Source organism: Polistes fuscatus, unplaced genomic scaffold (genome assembly GCF_010416935.1).
Source record: "Polistes fuscatus isolate 324 unplaced genomic scaffold, CU_Pfus_HIC Scaffold23, whole genome shotgun sequence".
Classification (NCBI taxonomy): domain Eukaryota; kingdom Metazoa; phylum Arthropoda; class Insecta; order Hymenoptera; family Vespidae; genus Polistes; species Polistes fuscatus.
In genome coordinates, this window is record NW_025113100.1 from 572020 (window position 1) to 598161 (window position 26142).

The 26142-nt window shown below is 31.4% G+C and overlaps 1 protein-coding gene and 1 long non-coding RNA gene across 2 annotated transcripts in view; both read left to right on the forward strand.

Moving 5' to 3' along the window:
* The window catches only part of LOC122518175 (CCR4-NOT transcription complex subunit 6-like), a gene marked incomplete in the record, with an annotated part of 788395 nt that overhangs the window by 325483 nt on the left and 436770 nt on the right, over window positions 1–26142 (forward strand).
* The window catches only part of LOC122518178, a 287457-nt gene continuing 277990 nt past the window's right edge, over window positions 16676–26142 (forward strand). The window contains exon 1 of the long non-coding RNA XR_006303997.1: window positions 16676–16746. This is a non-coding gene — a long non-coding RNA (uncharacterized LOC122518178). The remainder of the gene's footprint in view (window positions 16747–26142) is intronic.

Below are 26142 nucleotides of genomic sequence, written 5' to 3' on the forward strand. Positions count from 1 at the left end.
GTATTAAAAAAATACGCACGTAAGAAGTTATACTTCTTTGCCGTACCAAAACGAACATAACCTCAATAACCTCAAAAATAACTTAACAAAAAATAATTTATTATTATTATTATTAATTTAAATTTATTATCGATATATTATATATTAGAAAGAATAATAAAATATCATAATATAGATATCAGTTCACACTAAATATAAGAGAGATATATCTAATTACTTCACGCATCAACAGTAATGGCGCGGTTACAGTATTAGTTCTCGCTTCGATCATTTAAGTAAAGTGGCGCTGCGTACGATTAGTATTTGGATGGGTGACCCGCTTGAGAAAAAAAGGGGGGAAGAAGAAAAGAAGACAACTTCATGCCGTATACTTGAAATCGCTTTGCCGCGCGTCGTAAATACCGACGAACTTCATGGTATCGTTTTTCCAGACGCTCGGAACAAAATCACTCCCCATTACATTTTCCCCAACGCGCCAAAAAAGTATAACTTCAAAAAAAAAGAAGAAAAGAAAAGGAATATGTATGAATAAAAATCAGGATCCAATTATCGTTTCAATATTATTGGCCAAGGTGATAAATAAATTATACGTTGTTTTATTTTATAAGGAATAATTGAATATGGTAATCGTTTAATTAATATTATTATTAAATCGGCAAGTTAAATTTTCATTTGATGATTCATCGTGTCGAACATCTATTGTTGAGAACAATTAGCGATTGTATAAATCGAGATCGAGACGAATACCGGATAGCATGTTGAGCAGCAGCACCAACGAGAAACGTTGTGGGGTTCATGAATATGAAACGAATACGATTGCGAGCCCTTTTGTTCCTTTACTATCTCTCTCTCTCTCTCTCTCTATCTATCTCTTTCTATCTATCTATCTTTCATTCCTTCTTGTTCTTCTTCTCTCTATCCATCATATCGATCTATTTCCGTGCTATCTCGTAACGTGCATTACTATGGAATCATAAACTTAACGACGCAACGTTCACCTATTTTTTTCTTTTCTTTCTTTTCTTTCTTTTTTATTGTCGATCTTTTTTTGTTTTTTTTCGAATCCGAATCGGTTCGTATCGTATTCGTTATCGTTGGTAAATGCATTTCTGCATTTCATTGAATTTATGCTTTAGCTCGTTAGAATATTCGAACGAGGTCGGGGCCGCGCGGTGTCTTATCGAAAGTTGAACAAATAATTCTTTCGATATTTTTTGTTGTTGTTGTTTTTTCCTTTTTCACAACGCAGATTTATATGTATAGATTGATTGATTGATTTTTGGAAAATTATTTGGAGATTTAATATTTAACGTTAAATTTGTAAAAAATAAGTATAACACAAAGTATAAAGATTTTTAAAGAATTAGAATATTTCTATAAATTTCATAATTTGATTACAAATTCTAATATACATTTTAAAAAAAAAAAAAGAACTTACTCAAATTTTACCAAATACAACAGATTCGTTTTCCGATGTTTAATTTAATATTAAAAACAGTTCCTCTTGAAAAATATCAAATTGCATTTTCAAATAAAACAACAAAATCATATTCGAACAAACATAACTTATTAATTAATTACAAACTATAAAGAGATGTTTAACGAAAAAAAAAAAAAAAAAACATAGAAAGGATTGAGAAAGAGAAGGAGAGTAAGGAAAAGAAAAAAAAAAGAAAATGTCTTATTTCAACGACTTGGTTTCCAACTCGTGCCGACTTCCTCAACCAACTACGACTACTACGAGACTAGGACGTTTTAAAATGATCCATTTGGGTCGCTTTGAAAGTCGTTCTTGGAAAATATGCATCCGTTGAAGAGTGACACCGGAATATCGTTTCAAAGCTAGACCTTAGCAAGGAATGAAAAAAGATAAGAAAAAAAATAGAAAAAGGTGGACCGACTGACAGACAGACGGACAGACAGACGGACAGTAAAAGAAAGATAAAGAAGTGGAAGGATAGAAAGACGACGTAACAATTTTGCCTTAAGGTAGTAGTAGAAGTATCCATCTATCTCGGATACGTTCTTTTCGTGTCACCAGGTATATACATACCTCTAGGTTACTATATATGTGTGTGTAGGTGTATATATAACAGGGTTATATGCAGTACAAGGATGCACTTCACTAACGCTTAGACTTACGTATAGGAGTAGACGACGTTACACATGTACCTTTAAGATATACTCTTGTAGATCAAGAGGAAGAGGTGCAATAAGGTGGCAAGGTAACATGCCGACGACACTGAAATGTCCGGCGTTACAGCAAATTGCAATTAAGGACTAAGACGTTGGATTTATGAATATGCTTCCAGCGTATATAACATCGGTATACTATTCTCTCTAGCCACCAATGTATGTATGTGTATGTATGTATATGTGTGCATTATATAATGCATCTATTAATATAATGATATATATCTATATGTTGATAGGTTATGTTAATTATAATATAATGTTCATATATATATAATATATATTGTTATATATATATATGTTGTTGTAATATATATATGTTCATATATATAATATAATGATAAGTTTAATAATAATTACATAATTTTAATTTTTGTTTTGTTTTATCTATACATTATATTGTATTTTACTGTAATTAATGGCCTTTAGGGAGCCTAGGCTCTAGGGTCAATCAAATATTATTAAATAAATAAATAAAAATATATTATATTTAAATATATCTCGTTTGAATACACTACGAGTGTTTTTAATAATAATTATGGTATATTAGATAAGGGAGATATATTAATAATATATGAGAAAATATTATTATTTATTATATTGTTAGCATATCGTTAGCACGTGTTATGGTATTATTTTATATGATATTTATATGACAAAATTGAAATGGGAATTAAATTAAAATTCGTAGAATCTGAATATGTTATTCATATTTTTTGATAGGACGTTGCATTGGCAGTATTAATATATTATAATAGTTAATATTTATATTTTTCAAATATAATTCACATATACATCACCTACTATACCTGTTTTTGTCGATATATATTTTCCTCATTATGCAATTATTATGCAGTTATATTATATTACGCAAAAAATTGTAATAGGAATGAAATGAATGATCATATAATACAGATAACCTAGGTTATTAATTTTCTATGATTTTTCTAAAAGGTTTTGCTTTTTTGGTAATATCTCAAGCTCTGATTTATAGGACGTAACGTTGGCAGTATTAGTAACCGTACCTAGAACTAGCTCTAGCGAGGGTCTACAACGATAATTGCTTCGCATAATTTACGGAGCCCACGTTATTGCGGGGTTACGCTAGAATTTCTGCATTCCCCAACCATAATCAGGATGTAACGCGTGTTAGAGAATACTCAATCCCTCTTGCCCCTCCCCCCTCTTACCTACCCCCTTACTCCACCCACCCTTCTTCATACTCCTCTTATTCTCAATGGAATGTTCGATTATATCGTACAAATTCCATACTTAACGATAACGTTGTTTGTTTGTTTGTTTGTTTGATTTTTATTTTTTTGTTTAATTTGATTTTTTCAGATACAACATAAGTGTCATCGTAATTCCATGCTTATTGAATATCGTAACTATTGTCAGAATTTTGTCGAATACAAAATACACTATCCTCGAAAATGATTATGTATGCATTTTAGATGCATTTTAGATGATAGATTTTGTTCGGGTGCACGCATTATTCGTGAAACGTTATTGTTCAAATGAAATTCAAATAAACATCGTGCGTTAAATCGAGTATCGAACGAGAGTAATTTTTTGCGAGTGCAGAAAGGGTCGAAAGCGAAATACCATAGAAAAGTGTGGATGGGTTTTTATTCGATATTACGAACGGGAATTGGATATTGCGTTTGTTTAGATAATAGTAATGACGTCATATTGGGAAAAAGTTATCGACTGGAATACTTTTTTTGTTTGTTTTTATTTTCTCTTATATTTCTATGGTAATCATAGTTAACTTGTGTCGTTAGAAAATACTGATTTGCAATCAGCATTTGAAAAGAGAATATTGACAAAAGTGCAAATGAAACTTTCCTATATTTTTTAATAATATTTTTAAACGATCGATGGGATATTTTTATGGCATGATGTTTTTCGGAAAAAGAGAGAGAGAAAAAAGGAAATATCATTTATTACCCCTATATCAATTTACCCCCAATGGGTGGATCGTTTTTTGTTCGTACAGTGAAGAAGTACTGTAAAATAAAATAAAAAAATGAAATAATATGGTGTTTCATTGAAAAATGATCTCAAAATCGAAACCGGATCGATTCAATTCGTATCTCCTGACAACAATTTTCTTTTTTTCTTTTCTTCTACATTCGAGATTAATATTTCTTTCGATTACCTCGAACAAATATCTACGTTTGCCATGATAAAAAGCAACATATTATATCGATATTTAGATACAGGATTCAATCAGAGAAATAATATTTATAATATCATTGCAATATTTATCATAATAAAATAAATTCATATATTTATCATTAATAAAATTATCATAATAAAATAAATAAATGTGGGATGCGAGCACCTCCAACCCAACTTTAAAGTAGGCATTCGTGAGGAGATTGGACGGTGGGCCCTGGATAGCTCAATTGGTTAAAGAGCAGTTGCCCGGAAAGCGGAAGATGATAAGATCCGGGTTCGAATCCCGGTGGTCCAGTTCTGTCCAACGGCCCAATTTTTTCACGAATCCTACATAAATAATAAAATAAAATAAAATAATCTTCGTAGGTAAAAATAATAACTATTTCCTCAACGAATAAATAAATTATAATCAAAAATTCAAACCCTTCGCCACATTTCAAATAATCTTACTTATTCCTTAATTCACTTAATCAAGCATCGAATTAACAATAATAAAAATACGAAAGACATTTCTTTTATGGAAAAGAACATTGAAATGATTCAATCGTAATATAATATCATTGCTACTAACGGGTGAGTAGTCAAAAGAAAATAAAAACATAAACAAAAAGAAAAAGAAAAAGAAAATGAAAATGAAAAGAAAAGAAAATACTTAAAGAAACGTAAAGTGGTTTTATTCGAGTACCATCTAAAAACCCACCACCACCATTGGTTGAATTTTGTCGGTGGTATACTATACAAGATTTTCTCTATACCCAAGCAGTTTCTTTCTTCCGTTTTCTACGTAAATTTGAGTAACGACGCGGTATGGAGATTTCCTCGTTTCGGTAAGGTGAATCGACTGAAAAGGCCGACGACGAAGAAGACGATGGGTAATGCCTTTCCTTATCTCTCCTCTAGGAAAAGAAAATCTCTTTGCATTTATGGTGAAACGAAAAAGAGAAATGAACGTTCAGGGGGATGAAGGTGGTGGGAGGGTGGGAGGAATGAGTCGAAGAAGAAGAAAAGGGAAGGAAAGTAAGATGTGGTGTGTTGAGGATGGTTGTTTGGTGAATGGGGGGGGTTGTTCGGGGAGGGGGTTGTCAAGATGGGAGAGGGGGGGATAAAGCAGCAAGGAGGAACACTTTTCTTTGACAAAAGCACTGAGAAGAGACAGAAATTGCTCTCGGCTTTTTAACCACGGGACAAAACCTTTCGAGAGAGGTTCCAACGAACTTGACTATCGAATGAATGAAAGATAGATAGATAGATAGATAGATAGATAAATAAGATAAAATTCGTCGAGAGGATTCTTCTTTTGACAAAGTAAAAAAAGGAATGTGTTAAAATGAAAAGTACAATAAATTTTCTAACTGGTAAACTATTTTTTAATCTTTTTTAATCTTTTTTAATCTTTTTAGATAAAGAAAGTATCTTTTCGCGATTCGACCATCAAGTATAAAGTATTTAGACAACAATTGTTAATATAATATGTATGCGTGTATATAGAAATAAATTGTTGAGGAAAAGTAGGTAAAGAAGAATTAAAAGTAGAAGTAGTGGTAGTAGTAGTAGTAGTAGTGTTATAAGTGTCGGTGAGAAATGTACGATGGATTGTTTCACGACACTGTCAAAGAGACTGACTTGAAAGCTTTTTCTCTTTGAAAAAAAAAAGGAAAAGAATTGTAACGCGAGTTGTAGTCTCGTGAGAATCGTGTTAACGACGATAACGTGTAGATACTTTTACAAAAAAAAAAGAAAGAAAAAGTAGAAGAGAGAAGAGAAATAAAAAAAAAAGGGGAGAAGAGAAAGAGAGGAAAAGAAAAATGAAAAAAAGAGACTTATCCGGTCTCTGATACGTGCATCTGGCAAAAGAAAAAAATTGTTATTAGCAAAGTGTCAACATTTTTATTGTTTGCTATTAATTACTGGGATTTGCATTATTTCCAAGCTTATTTTTACTTTTTCTTTTTTAATATATTCGATAAATGAATAATGTTTATATTTATATAAACTATTTCTTAATGAAAAATAATTATAACAAAATTCACTCGGCATAGTCGATTAAAAACAAATCAATTTTTGTTTAAAGTATGTTTTTGTGTTAGATTATCCCAAGTACTTGAACTAGAGTTATGTGAGACACCCTGTATATTCTGAACCAATCGCGTTCGTAGTTCAACGAACAAATGAAAAATATCATCGGAGAAGAAGGTTCGTGAATTTTTTCCAATTAGGTTCTCGTCCGAATTGTTTCGCTCGGCTCGAATTTGAACAAAAGCTCGGTAATAAAAGGAAAACAAAACAAAAAAAAAATACGAGCTTGGAATATGCAATTTAATCAGTCAAAGGACTGTTCACTTTGATTATAACATTTTGCTACCTGGTAAGTGCATCGGAATGTGTATATGCAAGAAGAAAACGCATTTCCACCACGATCTTTTGCAGGTGTTCGGTTAATTCAAAGCTCGGATCACACCTGAGTGTGTCTGGTGTATTAGAATTAATAGTATTAATTATTATATAATACAGTGCATAATATTATACAGAATAAATAACACATAAATAATTAAGATTTTGAAAATCGAATTAATTTGCTACAATGAAATGCTACAAAATATTATTTGTTTACTTTTAAACATTTTCTTTCAATTAATAATACAATTTATATTTTAAACAATTTAACATATTAACGATCGAAAGAAGTGCAATTTACTGGAGACTCGTTCTTCTTACACTTAACTTTTTATTTTATTGGAATCACCATAATATAACATAGAATACAAAAGGTTCGAAAACAATGGAAAGATACGAGTTATACAAAAAGTAGTAACGTTCGAATAAATTTTTTTGTTTGTAATATGTTTAAAGAAAAATATATATATATACATATATATAAACGAGCACCGTTTGTAAACGGTATTTTCGAGTTTCTATTTACGGTGTGCTAACTACAACCTACCCGTCCATATTTGTTCAGGAATTCCAATATTCACAAGATTCTCCAGTACGATCACCAAATGCAGAAGAGTGTCAGCTACGTCCGACATTGCGGAATACTTTGCCATTCGCAAAATTCCATTCAGATTTTTACAAAAACTCCCCACCCCCTCTCCCCCATGGAGGACCCTTGCTTTGCATTTAATTTCCTTCATTCTCGTATCTCTTGTTCTCTTTATTTTTCTGTTTCTCAATTATCTCGATTAACATTTATTTTGTAACTTTATTCTTGCGATTGTTATATATCGATAATTAAATATGATTTTAAACACGTTTTTTACGAATAATTATATTTTAAATATAAATCGTTAAATAGAAACGTTCAATTTTTAGTGAACATAAATATTATCTAACATTTATACGAAAATCTAATAGGTATATTAATAAAAATGAAAATATATTATTTATTTCGTAAGATATTAACAATAAAACATTCGAATATCTATCCGTAATAGTTCTCATCTTATTTCTATCGTGCTTTTGTACATTTCATTGAATTAAATTTAACATGAGAACTATTACACGAAATGTTAATAATTGCAAAATGAAATTCTAAAGAAACGATGAAATTTGGAGAAATAATTCGATATTAAAAATGACATTTACACGAATGAGGAAATGACCCACCGGTGGGTCGCCCCGCCCCACAGAACAGACACGTGTGACCCACCGGTGGGTCACCCCAGCGTGAACGTGTTAATCAATAATAATAAAACCACGAGTTGAATATTATAACAAAATAGAATATAACGAAGTAATCAGAGTGAAAAAGAAAAAAAGGGTTGGTTTCAATGAACCATTGATTGCATTGGTACGAAAAGGGAAAGTGACAGGGTAGAAGAGTGAGTGTAGGGTGTGGGGAGTGGTTGGTTGTCATAGTCGAAGGGTATTAATATATTTGTTAGGTTGGTTGACTTACTCTCAAGGGATAGAGAAAGAACCTTTTGATAAAAGAGAGGGAATATATAACAGGGATGCAGTTTCCCCACGTGGATCGAATATATCCTACGGGCATACAAGCCCTTCTCCTAGTTAGCACCACTCCAGTGTATACGAAAAGGGCTTTCGCAATCCGTTACTCGAACTACCAACTGGCCAAAAGCTGTCACACGCTAACGACTCACTAAATTTCATCCCCCTCTTGTTGGGTCACGCTACTACCCCTCCCCCTTACTACTACTAAAACCCTGTGTTACCCTTTTTATCTTCCCTATCTTCTTTTTATCCCTTCTTCTTCTTCTTCTTCTTCTTCTACTTCTAACTCTACGTGTTTTCACTTTCTATTTGTTTTTTTCTTTTTTTGGTTCACATTGTGCGCTTGCTTTTAATTCGCCAGAGTTTTTATTTCGGGTCTCGTAACTCTCCACAAATTTTCTTTCCTCCCTGTTTTGCTTCTACTTTTTCATGCCCCTTTCCAACACCACCAGCTAATCTTTCTATATTTTTCTCTCTTAGGTAAAAAGCTAATAAAACTGATAAAGATTATTCCTGGCATAAGAAGAAGAAGAAAACTGAGAATAAGAAGATAAGGAAACACAGAGAAATTTAGTTTCGTAATATGGGACCCATTTCTATCTTCTTTCTAAGGTTTCCCGATACTAGGAGGATAATCATAAGACATTCAATGGATCAACACACGCAATGGATCAACAACATCAGTTTAAGAACAACGTACAACGTTTTTTTAATTAATTATTATAAATTATATGTTATTTATCTTAAAAATCAGATCTACATTAAAGAAATGTAAAAGAAACTTTCTGTACAAGATTGAAATTTATAAAATATACTTAAATTAAATCAAATAATTTGTTGAATTATTTCTATTACGAAAAAACCATTCCTAAACAAAAAATCCAAACAGGTGAACAGAAAAAAAAGATATAGAATAATGCAACGTTAAGGTAAGTTATGTTTTAGTTGCTAAACTTTAAACATAAATACGAGTTCCAAGAATTTCGGACTTTTCCAAGAAATGACGTCATTTCCAAGAATTTCGGACTTTTCCAAGAAATGACGTCATTTCCAAGAAATTCAGATGACGTCATTTCTTGGAAAAGTCCGAAATCGAGATACCTCCTCGCACATCATGTGATCCTGTTACAAAATTAAATTTTCGACAAAATTTCAAAGTTTTCTCGACAAAATTTTAAAGTTTTCTCAAAAATTCAGATTGTTAACAGGATCACATGATATGCGAGGAGGTATCTCGATTTCGGACTTTTCCAAGAAATGACGTCATTTCCAAGAATTTCAGAAATTCCAAGAAATGACGTCATTTCCAGGAATTTCAGACTTTTCCAAGAAATGACGTCATTTCCAAGAATTTCGGATTTTTCCAAGAAATGACGTCATTTCCAAGAATTTCAGATGACGTCATTTCTTGGAAAAGTCCGAAATCGAGATACCTCCTCGCACATCATGTGATCCTGTTACAAAATTAAATTTTCGACAAAATTTCAGTTTTCTCGACAAAATTTCAAAGTTTTCTCGAAAATTGAGATTGTTAACAGGATCACATGATGTGCGAGGAGGTATCTCAATTTCGGACTTTTCCAAGAAATGACGTCATTTCCAAGAATTTCAGATTTTTCCAAGAAATGACGTCATTTCCAAGAATTTCGGATTTTTCCAAGAAATGACGTCATTTCCAAGAATTTCAGATTTTTCCAAGAAATGACGTCATTTCCAAGAATTTCAGATGACGTCATTTCTTGGAAAAGTCCGAAATCGAGATACCTCCTCGCACATCATGTGATCCTGTTACAAAATTAAATTTTCGACAAAATTTCAAAGTTTTCTCGACAAAATTTCAAAGTTTTCTCGAAAATTGAGATTGTTAACAGGATCACATGATGTGCGAGGAGGTATCTCGATTTCGGACTTTTCCAAGAAATGACGTCATTTCCAAGAATTTCAGATTTTTCCAAGAAATGACGTCATTTCCAAGAATTTCAGATTTTTCCAAGAAATGACGTCATTTCCAAGAATTTCAGATTTTTCCAAGAAATGACGTCATTTCCAAGAATTTCTGATGACGTCATTTCTTGGAAAAGTCCGAAATCGAGATACCTCCTCGCATATCATGTGATCCTGTTAACAATCTCAATTTTCGAGAAAACTTGGAAATTTTGTCGAAAATTTAATTTTGTAACAGGATCACATGATGTGCGAGGAGGTATCTCGATTTCGGACTTTTCCAAGAAATGACGTCATCTGAAATTCTTGGAAGTGACGTCATTTCTTGGAAAAATCTGAAATTCTTGGAAATGACGTCATTTCTCGGAAAAGTCCGAAATTCTTGGAAATGACGTCATTTCTTGGAAACGGCCGAAATCGAGATACCTCCTCGCATATCATGTGATCCTGTTAACAATCTCAATTTTCGAGAAAACTTGGAAATTTTGTCGAAAATTTAATTTTGTAACAGGATCACATGATGTGCGAGGAGGTATCTCGATTTCGGACTTTTCCAAGAAATGACGTCATCTGAAATTCTTGGAAATGACGTCATTTCTTGGAAAAATCCGAAATTCTTGGAAATGACGTCATTTCTCGGAAAAGTCCGAATTTCTTAGAAATGACGTCATTTCTTGGAAACGGCCGAAATCGAGATACCTCCTCGCATATCATGTGATCCTGTTAACAATCTCAATTTTCGAGAAAACTTTGAAATTTTGTCGAAAATTTAATTTTGTAACAGGATCACATGATGTGCGAGGAGGTATCTCGATTTCGGACTTTTCCAAGAAATGACGTCATCTGAATTTCTTGGAAATGACGTCATTTCTTGGAAAAATCCGAAATTCTTGGAAATGACGTCATTTCTTGGAAAAGTCCGAAATCGAGATACCTCCTCGCATATCATGTGATCCTGTTAACAATCTCAATTTTTGAGAAAACTTTAAAATTTTGTCGAGAAAACTTTGAAATTTTGTCGAAAATTTAATTTTGTAACAGGATCACATGATGTGCGAGGAGGTATCTCGATTTCGGACTTTTCCAAGAAATGACGTCATCTGAATTTCTTGGAAATGACGTCATTTCTTGGAAAAATCCGAAATTCTTGGAAATGACGTCATTTCTTGGAAAAGTCCGAAATTCTTGGAACTCGTATTTATGTTTAAAGTTTAGCAACTAAAAAATAACTTACCTTAACGTTGCATTATTCTATATCTTTTTTTTCAGTTCACCTGTTTGGATTTTTTGTTTAGGAATGGTTTTTTCGTAATAGGAATAATTCAACAAATTATTTGATTTAATTTAAGTATATTTTATAAATTTCAATCTTATACAGAAAGTTTCTTTTACATTTCTTTAATGTAGATCTGATTTTTAAGATAAATAACATATAATTTATAATAATTAATTAAAAAAACGTTGTAAGTTGTTCTTAAACTGATGTCGTTGATCCATTTCGTGTGTTGATCCATTGAATGTCTTATGATTATCCTCCTAGTATCGGGAAACCTTAGAAAGAAGATAGAAATGGGTCCCATATTACGAAACTAAATTTCTCTGTGTTTCCTTATCTTCTTATTCTCAGTTTTCTTCTTTTTCTTATGCCAGGAATAATCTCTATCAATTTATTAGCTTTTTACCTAAGAGACAAAAATATAGAAAGATTAGCAAACGAGAAGGAATAAATGCTACAAAGAGAGATAAAGAAAAGAAAACTTCATTTAAGAAAAAGAAAAATATTAATAAAATATTAATTCGTCGTCGACTTACCCTTAGATCACTTTCCCCCTCCCTACCCCCAATTTAGGATGTCTGTCCCTATTTCAGTGGACTATTTATAAGAAGCCAATGTAATCCCAGGTGTTAATAAACTCTAAGAAATAGAGGGGTTAGTGGGGTACAGGTTGTGGATGTTGGGGGAGAGGGAGGGAGGGAGGGAGGGGTTAAAAGTGATTCTTAAAACTCTTCTTCCGTAACATCTCGCAAGTTCGTCGGATTATTGGCGTTTCCCCCTTGGGAAAACTTTGTCACGAGTTCTTACAGAAAGAAACTAGGGAAGAAGAGAAATTTCATATCTTGAAATGTATCCGTTTAAAGGCCATAACCTTTTTAATTTCGCTTCGTACTTTATCCACCCCCCTGCCCCTACCCCTGCCCCTGCCCCTGTCCCTCCGCCGCTTCTTCCACACGATGTTTCCCTTTTTTTAATATCGTTTCTATGAAACCGTCAAATAACAGTATGCCTAAGTTCGTTGAACGTAGATTTTTTTTAAACAAACTTCCTTCTTCTTCTTCTTTTTCTTCTTTTACTCGAATAAATATTTGTTTCGATCCTCCTTATTTAATTCAAGAAAAAAAGAAAATGAAATGAAATGAAATGAAATGAAATAAAATAAAATAAAAGTCAGGCATTTTTGACGTTCGTGAGATATAATTGATAAAATAAAAATAAATAAATAAATAAAAGAGAGAAAGGTGGATGGTATATGAAAAGGTCCGAAATAATTGCGAAATGTTTTGTCCGAAATAAATGGAACACTGAAAATAAAAGGAAAGGGTGAAGTGAGGGGGATAGGGATGGGATGGGAGGTTGGAATTTGACGAATTACAAAACGAGAGTAGTAGGAATAAAAGGGGGAAGATTGAGCAAGATATTCCAGGGATGACATCGAAGGGTTGCGTTGTTGACGGAATTGACGGAATTCGGAAAGGGTTCCGTGTTCCCTAAGGGAAAACGGATAATCCTTCGGGAATCTGAAATTGACGTGCCAAATGACGACCCTACAATAAAAAAAAAATAAAGAATATATACACCATAATAATACGTTGTCGTTGAATTTTTCTCTTTTTTTTTTCACTCACGCGTGATAATAGTAATTAATCATTTTCGTTAATTTCGTGGCGCCTTATTTAAAAAAAAAAAAATAAGAAAAGATTTTTTATTATATATTAAATTAATATTTAAAAAAGAAAATGTGTTAGACAGATAAAAATGTAAAGAAAGTAACGTAGAATAAAAAAGAAGAAAAAACATAATTATATAAAAACAAATAATCGTTTTTAAATAATTAATCGTAAAATAATTAAAAATAAATTAAAATAATCGTAATAATTGTATAAACATTAATTAATGAATTTATCGATTTATTTATTTAAGTTGTAATTTAAATCAATAAATTATTATTATTATAATCATGCAGTGTAAGAATGACAAATATATTTAAAGTATATTAACATAAAAAAGTGAATATTTTTTATTTTCTTTTTTCATTTTCTTTTCTTTTCTTTTTCTTTTCATTTTCTTTTCTTTTCTTTGAGCTTGAAATCAAACGCTCGGCCATTATTCGAGTCTCTAAGAGTAAAATCGTGTTGCTCGTCGTGAATCCGGTCGGTCCACTGGGATTAAATAAATCCTTTTACGTTTTCAAAGTCTCGTCTCTGTAATTACGCTTTGAAATGAAAGCTTATGAAAGACCGATTACGGCCTCATACAGATAATGACGAAGATTTTGATAGATCAGAAGTACATACATACATATATATATATATCTATCTATATACACATATATGTAAATGTATATGTATGTATATTATTACAAAAGGAATCGATGAGTCACGTACATTAAAGTTAACCCATTTAAAATTCTCCGACACGAACCCGAATGAATTATTCTATTCGAATAATAGAAGAAAAAAAATTTCTACATAGAAATATACAATTTTTCCATCGAAAGGTTTATTATTACCAATGCCAATGGTGTAACGTTTTCATCGATACACACATATATATACACACATATATAATACATACATATAATAGATATATATACACGGTTTATTATCATTTTTTCAATTAATGATGATTTGTCGGTACAATCGGAAACAAAAGTTAATGATATTTTCATCAAATCCATATCTCTTAATATCTGTTGAAATAGATGATTTAAACCAATTATTTTTGTTTTATAATTGAAATTTTGATATAAAGTTTCTAAAAGAATGAAATTTAGTGATCATTTTAATAATATTAAAATAAAAATCTCAATTTAAGTGAAAATTGTAAAATAACTTTTGTTTCTGACTGTACTGTATCATCCTTAAATTCACGGTATAGTGAATTATATATAATATAATATAAATATATATATTATTATATTATCTATACGAAGTAATAAAAATATAGAAATTATACTTCTTACCTATGTACATGAGTTATACACACACCTATATTTTCGTTTTTGTTTTCATTTTCTGTTTCTGGTTTGGTACGTGTTATTATTGTCACCCGAGACTGTCAGTTAACATTTAGGCACGCTTCAGAAACGTACGTTAACGTGTTCCTACGTGTGTATGTGAAACGTATACTACTTGTGTAGAAAAATACATATGCGAGAAGTTAACAGTAACAACAGCAACACCAACATAAACAGTAACAGTAACAGCAACAGCAACAGCAGCAGGAACAGCAACTTGCGAGCTAGAGATGTTACAGGTATGCAACAGAAGTAGGAAGATGCACATCGAGGGGTGGGGGAGGGGGAAGTCGTTGAATGCAATGCGAAAGGCGAACACGCGCCCCAACCAACGTTGGTTGGGTTGCTTGCTTGCTTAACAGAGTTCTATTTATCTTTTTTCTATCTTTTTCTTCACGAGAGTTACACTCGCGTGGGTGGTGGAAAGAGGAACACGCGTAATCCATGAGAAACAGGGCCACCGTGTTTTTTACTTCACGTACCCAAAAAGAAAGAAGGAAGGAAGGAAGGAAAAGAAAAAGAAAAAATTTAGTCGGCAAAAAAAGAGGGGTGGTGAGTGGTGGGTAGTGTGTTGGGGAGAAGAAGAAAGAGGGGAGGGGTGCATTTTCGTATGCACGTGGTGCCACTTTCATTTCGTATTCATTCTCGCGTATATAGGGATATTTGAAAATTTTCAAAATTAATGGTTTAATATATTATTACAATATTCTCGCGTTTGAATGTGCATACGTATATGTGTGTGTGTATGTGTGTATGTGTATAGAAGGTATTACTTATATTGTTTGTCGACAGATTCGTGAAATAGTCATTTCGATTACATTAACCAGAATCGATGTTCTATAATTAATTGCATTAAGGGGGTAGTGAGGAGAGGAGGGGGGGGATGGTTAAAACCGTTCTCATTGTACGTGGTCATGTTGAATTCAATCGGTTAGTTATTAGACGATCGAACGACCATTACCTGCGTCATTGAAATATTACCATAGAAATAGTTGAAATTATTGAATACGTTCTATCTGCATACGTAGTATTATCTATTTCTAGTATACTATGCGGTTAATATGCCGATCAGTTAACGAATTAATCTGTTATATCGGTATTACATCCATCCATTTCGATAATCGTTTATTTTCAAAGTGACCTATATAAAAGTACACTCTTATAATATGTAAATTAAAATATTTAAATGTTTACTTATCATCAATGGAATTTGAAAATATATAATTTATAAGATATATTTATACTGATGTATAATTATAATATTTTATAAGTTTATGTAATAAGAGATAATGAAATTTATAATTCCTATTTAAAATAATAACAATATTAATTGTATTATTAATTATTAACTCTCTGAATGTACTTTAATCAGCAAAATGTATTTTACGATAGCTAATTCCAAGTGGTGTACATTGATGTTATTACAAATTAATTATATTAACAAACTGACAAGTGGATTTAAGCTCTACTTTCTATATAAATGATTCATATATTATATATATATATATATATATATACACGTATATATTTTATCTGTTATTTGATTTGATGATTATTTGCGAACAACGTTTCAATTCGAAATCAAAATTAAACAATCTTGTTTTCGAACGGCTCAGATTTTCCCTAAAACGAATAAAATCAAATAAATTTATTATTGTTGTTGTTGTTGTTCTTCTTCTCGTTTCGTTTCGTTTTCGTTTTCGTTTTCGTTTGCTTATTTTATCCCTTATTTGCATGCGAAGACAAGAAACGCGTGCGTCGGCTCTGTTCGGCTCGGCTCGTCGTCTGTGCTACGACACATTTTATGCAAATTTATAATACGCGAAAGCTCAGTATAACGTCGCACTTCGTACGGCCTCGGAAGAAAATTGGTTCGAGTTTATCGCGATGGTAGTAAAGAAGAAGGAAGAAAAAAAAACATATAACCACCATAGAAACTCTAGACCGACAGTAGTAATACTCGCGAATATTTTACTTTCATACCTTTCTATCTTGCAAAATAATAATAATAATAATATATATTTTTGTTCCCTCTCGACTATATTTGTTTTATTATTGTGTTTCTTACTTGTGTTTATCTTTAATACGAATCTTTTATTTTTGATTTCAGGTCAGTTTATTACCAAGCTCGATCGAGAGATATAATCTTATACTCTTCGCGAGATATAAATAATTAGTGAGTACGAATTGAAATATTTTATCTTTTATCTCTTTCATTATTTTCTTCAATCCCATAAGTTCGTGGAAGAAGAAAATACTTTTATCTTGCGATCACAATTTTTTTCTTTTCAGTATAACTAATACCCCCCCCCCCCCAATCGTGATGTAATATTTACTTAAAACTTAATAATTAATACTACACACACACATACACACACATATAAACATTCAATGAAGAATTTTAACGTAGTTCGAGTTAAATGAACCCCCAACGAAAAAAATCATCCACTCGTTTCTTTACCCCCCCCCCCAAACCCCGCCCCTCCCCCCGCCCCCATTTTTTCTCAACCATCCGCAAACTCTTATTGCAACTTCTTTCATTTCTTCTTTCGTTTCTTTTTATTTTATTTCTTTTTTCCATCCTTCATCCTGTTTAAGGACGCATTCAGGACGGATTATATAAGAAGAGTTTACACCGAAAGTGAGCTCGAGCAAATGAAAATTTACGATCTCTCGACTCCTACGAAACTTTTCTTTCTCTCTCTCTTTCTTCCATACACACACACATATATAAACACGGATATGTACGTACACGTATACAATCTTATTCTTTATAGTTGATGTCAGTGGGTAATTCTTTCTTCCGGCATTACATTTTCGACCTTTTACAAGTAATATATATCTACGTAGCTACGAAAAATATCGGTTGCCATGATACCACCATAACCACCACCATAACCACCACCATAACCACAGCCAACATCAACACTACCACACCTATCCCCGAAACTTCATTCTTTTCCTCTCTTTCCCTTTGGTTTATGAGAAAAAATGGTTCCGTTTCGTTTAGTAAATTTCTCGAGGAGAATAACTGCAACAAGAACGAGACTAAAAAAAAAGAAAAGAAGAAGAAAAGTAAAAAATAAATCTGGCCATTTTATTTTCATCATACTTTCTTACCCCCCACGCATTTCTTTTTTTTATCTCATCTCTCTCCTCCTCTTCCTCCTCAACATCGCGTCGTATGAATTTGCTGACGTTTTTGATTAAAAAACAAAAAATTTGGACGATTTTAAATTGAAAAGAATAAACGACGATGAAAATGATATTAAAATGGGGACTGTGGGTGGTGGTGGAGGGGTTACAAATCGAATTATAAAAAGGTTTGGTTCTTACGTAACTATCAGCAACTTAAACTAACGTTTCGATTGATTTATCTGTGCAAGTTGAAACTTACTAAGGGAAAATAAAGTATACTATGCAGCTTGATTTCAACCGATACATCTTGTCCTAGGATAAAACTTTCAAATGACGAAGTTTTTTAACCCAGCACGATGCATATTTACGTAGTCGATAAAACGAATAGCATTACGTAGTCGAGAAAACGGGATTTTCGTATTGGGGGTTGGGTGATGGTGGTGGTGGTGGTGGTAGGGAAGTTGGGGAAAAACTTTTGTAAAGTTTAAACTTACCGATTGCTTTTTTGTTTCGTCGGATAAAAGAAGCTTTCGTTGTTTCTCTCACGAATCTTCGATCTCTTCTTATCTTTTTGTTTCTTTATTTATTTCAAATTCTATTTTATCTATTTGTGTGTCTTTTTCTGTCTTCTCTTAATCGCGAGGAAAAAAAAAATTATAAATATATCAATATGTATTTTAAATAATATTTTATAATTGTATAAAGTATAGTACGATATATAATAAATAATAATATAATTATATACAGTTTTATATAAATTAAAAAAGATTTAATGGATAATTTTTATTTGTAAAAATTAATTTTTAAAATTGTTCAGAAAGTTACAATATAATTTAAAATTTATATAATTAATTATATATATATATATATATTTTATGTATATATATAATCTTTATATATATAATATTTTTTAAAATAATGTTCTTAGTAAAGTTATTGTAAATAATCGTATTTAACAAAAAAAAAAAGAAATAAAAAATAAATCAAATCGTATTAGACGACATAAATTTGTATACAACGTGGTACATACCAACCAACCAACCAACCAACCACGTAATACTGCAATCTACTGTAATAGTATAGTATACAGTATATAATAATAGTATTAAGAGGAAAGTAATTTAAAGTTTTACGCAAAGTATATATACCTTATTTAGACACGTTTCATTAAAAAAATAAAAATATATTTTCATTACTAATAGAAATACCAAAAAAAAACAGAAACGAAGTATAATACTTTTCATCAGCATAATCGATCTTTATCGACTAATCCACTCCTAAAACTGATCAACTTTTCAAAAGAGTGTTCAACTTCGAGTGTTGAAGTATTTCGAAACCGGTATTTCGTATAGAAAGGGAAAAAAGGATTACGCTTCCGGTACTTTCTCTTCTTCTCTGCGTAAAAGGAAAACCACTAAAAGGGTTGATGGCAGGGGGTGTAGTAAGAGGGGCGGGGGGGTTTGGGTTGGAAAAAGTTTTTATGTTCTTAGCCTGATTCGTAGCAAGGTTTTTCCGAACGATCGAAAAAATAAAAAAGTCGCGGCCTTGAGAAAGGGTAGGATTGGATTGAAAGAAGGTAAAGGGGGGAAGGGTGGAAAGGGACTCGCTAGCTCGCTTGCTCGCGCATTTACGTTTATCGCGAGTGAAGTACTAGAAACCTCCATTTGCATTATCTCCGTGCGATTTCACCCGCGAACCCCTGGCAAAAGGAGCTTTCCACTCTAAACCGAAAACGTCGGTGGTAGAGTTTCGGGGGGGTGGGGGGGTAGGTTGGAGAAGAAGGGATAGGGTGCTTTGGGATGCTTTGGAGAGGTGTATGGGGAAAAAGTGGGGTAAGAATCTTTCCTCTTGCCACGTTTTACCTCCCGCAAAAGCTTTAAAGCTCTTCCTCCGCTTTCTGCCATACTCGTATTATCGTTTATGTTATGTTAACACATGTAACACCGATGTAATAGTTCTTTCGTTTTATATTTATTCATATCCAGAATTTTTGGATTATTTGTAATATATATATATAATGTCTTATTTATTATGCAGGTTATGGGTAGATAATAGATAGAATTGTTTCTCTGTAATAACAAAGATTTTATTTTATTTTGAAGAAAATAATAATGTAGCAACTTAGACTAATTATTTATCCTACCTGTAATAACAAAGAAACAACATTCAATGCTAATATCCACACCGTTGTTTCTTGATTAATTTTCTTACATCTATCTCTTAATCTCTGTATCTTTTCACTCCTGCTTTCTTTGCAGCACTAACGCCATCTGTTTTATTCCCTAACCTATTTACGCGCTAAATTCAATATAGCTAAAACTACTGTCCTTACATATATATAACAAATGATAGAGTATATTTGTTTTTTATACAAAATTGTAACATTAATTATTGATCATAGTTATAAAAAAAAAAATAAATTTGAATGATTCATTAATTATGATGCATCGTGATGATTTGTATCGACACTAATGTTGTATACTATTTTTATTGTTTTATCTTTTATCGAATAAAAATCGTACGTTTGTATATAGTTTAATATATTATTTATAGATTCGAATAAATCGTTGATTAATCATCGTTAAACATTTCCGAAGGGAAATAGGGGAAAAGCCAGCTCTATATATTCGTGTATAAACAATGCATTATGGTTGTACTATGGCACGTTAGAATCAACCACCTAACGCTTGTCGTTCCACTTGTTAAGCGGTAAAACCGACACGATTCCAAAACAGTATGGCAACGTTCTTGTTTCTTCCCCCTCCCCCTCCTGCCCGCCCCCCTTAAATCCGTACAACCCCGTTATTCCGGTATTTCGAGTAAAACAAAAAGCATCTGCAATAAGCTTTAGCTAGCTAGCTAGCTAGCAAGCAAGCACACCTAAGTGCTTCGCTTGAATTATGCTTCTTACTCGTGTTTCTTCTTACGCTTGCTTACCCTTTAACCATATCTGCAAATTGTGTTTCCTAAAGTAACGCAAGAAAAAAAAACACGACCAAGAAGAAAGAAATGAAAAAACAAAGAGAGAAATTCTAAGATCTAATTTACGTTGTAGAGAAAAAATGCATTTGCGTACGCGTCTGATTATTATTTTACTTTAATTAATGTGTTAGAATTATTAAAAAAAAAAATTAAAACAAAATTCTAAAATCGAGAGTTACATAAGTATAAAGAATTGATTAACTTATGCGTTTGATTAATTTCTTGTTTTTTGTTTTGTACTGCAAGAATTGAGAGATAATTTATTACTCAAACACCATAAGTGCAGTTGTATTAAATGTAATGTAAATGAAATATTTTCTAATCATCCGCGTAAAGCTAAAAATTGTATGCTAATAAATATACGAAAAATGTGATTCGTTTCAAAACCTAGGAGGAATCTTATAAATCATACTTCAATTACTTTACATAACAATTTACAAGAGATCCTGATTATTCAATACGTTCATTTACACGTCATTACACTCGTACACGTTTGATTATATTCGTTTGAAATGATGATTGGAATTGAGATTAAAAATCAAATAAAATAAAATAAAATAAATTCCCTCTTCACCCCATAAGAAAAATGACTGTGATGTCAGTCACGAGCATTTACTCGGCCATTATTTCGTTGTAATATTTTTCACGGTCGAGAAACGAAGTAGGTAAATGAAAAAAGATGATGATGATGTTGTTGTTGTTTTGTTTTTGTTGTTGTTGTGTTGGTTGTCATCTATCCGTGACACTTTGCCGTGACACAGTGGTGCGGTTGCGCACCAGCTGGAACAACAGGAGATACAGACGGTTGCAATCGTAGAAATTGTTGTACCAGAAACTATCGCCCTGTTACAAACGTTTCCCACTTCTCTCTCTCTCTCTCTTATTCTTCTTTTTCTCATCTCGAAAAATCTTTGGAATCGAATAAGCGTGAAGAAGGAAAAAGTGAACAAGAAAAAGCAACAAAGGATTCTTTTTCCCATTGACCACGAAACTTTTCCCTTTCTTTATCTTCACTTCACTTTTCTCACCTTTTCGTGACCTTTCCTTTTTTCTTTTTATTATCCCTGATCATCTTCGAATTATCAATTTTTCATTAATCGTATCGAAACAAAAATAGGACACCGTATATATATATTTTATATTATTATTATAATATATTCCTATACTTTTATAAAATATAGGTGTAGAAATTCAATTGGATTATGTAAATTAATGTTACGTTTGTTATTTTAAAATGCATCGAATATATTATTATATATATATATTTACTATTGTTATTATGAAAATCTACTCATGGTTTTATAGACTCGCTTAATTTTTCTTAAGAATAATAACACAACGAATCCTTTTATTAAAGAAGTATATGCATATTCATGAGAGAACAAAGATGGTAAAAAAAACAACGTTGAATCTAATATATAATATATACCATAAAATTCAACTGTGATATAGTCTTGCAAAATTTTTTTTTAAGAATATAACGCAACGAATCCTTTTATTAAAAAAGTATATATATATATATACACATATATATATATATAAAGTTATTATATATTATATATTATACATATATGTATATGTATGTATGTATATGCATATTCATGAGAAAAAGAAAAAAAAAAAATGTTAAAACGGTAGAGTCAAGTTTCCTCGTTCTTTCTTCGACGACAAAATCCAGGTTTTATAAAACACGTAACCCTGGGTAGCGGACTAATCCAGCTAGCTGCCCTCGGATAAGCACTTTATCCTCTTTCGAAGCCCACTCGGATATTATGTTTGCCAGCATCATGGAAAATGTAGGGAAAATGGGTGGTAGCGTCAACGAGCGGCCAATTACCGGACTAATGGCCTCCCATCTTCTCTCTCTACCGTTAACGAGGGCTCCACAATGCACTTTGTGTTCGTCCTTCGACTATTTCATCCTGATGTTTCTTCCTTCCTTTCTTCCTTCCTTCCTTTTTTATTTATTTATTTATTTATTTATCTACCTTTTTTACTCTCCTTTCTTTCTTTCTATCTTTCTGTTTGCACCCTTCTCTTTGTTGCTGTGTCTCATCTAATTTTCTTTTCCTAAATATCATTTTGTTATTAGCGTAAATTTTTTTTTTAATTTCTTATACAATGCTTTTGTATTTTCTTTTTTTGTTTTGTTCTTTTCTAATTTTCCTTTTGCTTAATTTTAATTTTATTTTAATTTTTATTTATTTATTATTATTTGTATATTAATTTTATTATTTATTTAAATTTCCTTAATTTTTCTTTAATTTTTTTCTTTCCTAATTTTCCTTTTCGTAACAATTATATATTTATTAATTATTATAATAATGTAGGATTCGTGAAAAAATTGGGCCGTCGGACAGACTGGACCGGGACTCGAACCCAGTCTTCCGCTTTCCGGGCGACTGCTTATGCTCTTTAACCAATTGAGCTATCCAAAGCCCACCGTCCAATCTCCTCACGAACGCCTACTTAAGTGTTTGGTTTGGAGGTGCTCGCATCCCACAATAATATAATAATAAATCATTTTAATTTATATAATTTCGTAACAATTATATATTATTAATTATGATAATATTTTTTTTCGCCCATCGGTAGGGCTGGATAAATTAATTTTTATTTTTTTTAATTTCCTATACACAACTAACACAAATATTTTTTTTTTATTTATTTTGCTACGTTTCCCATCATCAAATTTTTTTCTCAAATCATTTTTCTCTCTTTCTATGTATCTCTATTCTTTATCATACTTCCTCGTTTATTCTCTTTTCTTCTTCTTCTTGTTCTTCTTCTTCTTCTTATTTCTGATAGAAGAGACAGCAAGAAGATAAGATACTTTTATGGCTCTCTGAGATTTCCCATGCGTCACTAGGATTATTATGGCTCGCAGCGAAGAATAAACAAACTTTTAAAGCCGACGTAGACTGCTACTTCTACTACTTTTACTACTTACTATTATTACTACTACTACTACTACTACTATTATAACTATTACTATGAAAATCTTGCTATGGGTATTATAAGCTTGGTAAATTTTCCTTATGAATATCGGAACACGAGGTGTAACACGTAGGAATACCTTTTATCAAAGAAATATGTATGCCTGTGTGTTTCTATATAAATTATTAATTATTATTATTATTGTTATTATTATTTTAGAGAGGAAAGATTTAACTTCGAAGTTGTAATTAAAACCGAGTTTTCCATAGGATTACTAAAGAACACTTTTGATATTTTAGAGAGGAATATAAAGGATTTAAACTTTATATATATATATATTAACTTTAACCTGGTTTTATACTAAAAACAAACACTATCTGTTTATGTAGATGATATACGTATCGATATAGATAATCTACGAAAGTTCTATCTCGAGTCTCTTATAGTTTCTAAAAAGCACAGTTTACTGAATAAGGAATTTCAATCGTTCATGGGGTTTTTCCTCCTCCCTCCTCCCATACGTTTTCTTTCAACTTAACTTACTTTTGTATTCGATGAAGCATAAAGGAGAAAACTAAGATAATATTTATGGTAACAGTATACATACATACATACATATATACATACATACATAATAATAATAGTAAATGTAATTTAGAAAGTAGAGAAAGTTATTAGTGAAAACGAGAATGCAATGGAATTAACATGAAACATACGTGACAATTGAGATAATAAGAGAAACAAAAAAAAATGATCTAAAATAATTGAATAAAAAATAATGATTATATTCGAAAGTAAGGATGGAATTTAATCAAAGTGTATTAATCTTAAACTGGATAAACTTAAACGGTTAGGATCACATACCATGAACCATCCTATCTTCCCTCTCTTACTATCTTTCAACGAGTTCCTGACTTGTATAGTAATTTTCCCTTAGGCGATCGTGCGTCAAAAGTCCACGCGTTTCTAAACTCAAAAGACACGGTTCGTTGAGAATAATGTAATACATTCAACCCTCTTTATAACTTAGGGTAATCTGAAATAACATAAACTTAATGTAACGCGATATCAAATATTTCATTAAAATGATATCATGTATTTTTTTCAAATACATATTCTATTCATAAAAAAGTAGGAATATTTTTATTATTATTATTATTAATAATAATAATACGATATAAACTTTTCATCAAGCGATCGTAGTATCAATAAATTTTAATCATACTTATAAGAGAAAACTTCATCGTGTAAATATTTTCTATCCAATTTTACATTTAATTCAAATTAATTATAAACTTATATCTTCAAGTAATACCTATTCCTATCCAAAAATAATAATATAAATTTTTACGTAAAATGAAATTTTGATCAATACAGTGAATACAAAATATATTTTATTTGATATTTAGAAACGAACAATGCACCACATTTTACAAATCTGTCTTTCATTTAAGATGACACGTGATGAGAAAATGTATTTAATGTTAATAAAACGTAGAATAAATATTTTCTTTATTCTAAATTAATAAATAATCATTTCTATTTATAAATTTATACTTGTTAATTAATGCAAAACGTGAAGATTAGAAAAATTTTCTTATAATATGATTCATATATCTAATTTTCTCTTAAAAAAACATAACGTAATGCTAATACGTTAATATCTTTTTCCATAGATAAGTAATATACCCTCCCCACCCTTCCCCTCCCCCTCGAGGAGGAGGAGGGGGAGAATATCGCAGGAATAACTTTAATTAATCCAAAATGAACGAGCTCGAAATAACGAATACGCGTATCGGAAGTTCTCTAACAGCATTCGAACGCGTTTTAATAACGCAAGCTTTTCAATTAAACTCAAAATGACATCGTTAAAAACCTAGGGACCGGCTGGTACCACCCATCAACCCATCAACCCACCCACCACCACCACCACTGCGGTACAAAATGAATTTCTCTTGGAGTACGAACACCGGGTCATCCGTTTCTACTGCCATTTTTGCAATATTCTTTCTTCTTTTCTTTCTTTTCCACGTCAGTCTCTCTTTTTCTCTGGTTTTCTCTTCCTATTTCTTTCCTTTATTATTTTTGTTTTATACGAATCAATCTTATCATATTAGTAACGTTATCTTTTTTTTCTGTGATTCTATCTCTGACACGTTTTAATGTAACATAATTTAAATATTATTAAAAGTATAACAAAAACTGGTGTGTGTACTTATGTACGCACGTAAGAAGTTATACTTCTTTTGCGTACCAAAACAAACATAACCTCAATAACCTCAAAAATAACTTTAAAAAGAAAAAGAAAGGAAACATATTTTCAATCGATCGATATATTACATATATAAGAAAGAATACAAAACAAACAAAGAACTGGTGTGTGTACTTATGTACGCACGTAAGAAGTTATACTTTTTTTGCGTACCAAAACAAACATAACCTCAATAACCTCAAAAATAACTTCAAAAAAAAAAGAAAGGAAACATATTTTCAATCGATCGATATATTACATATA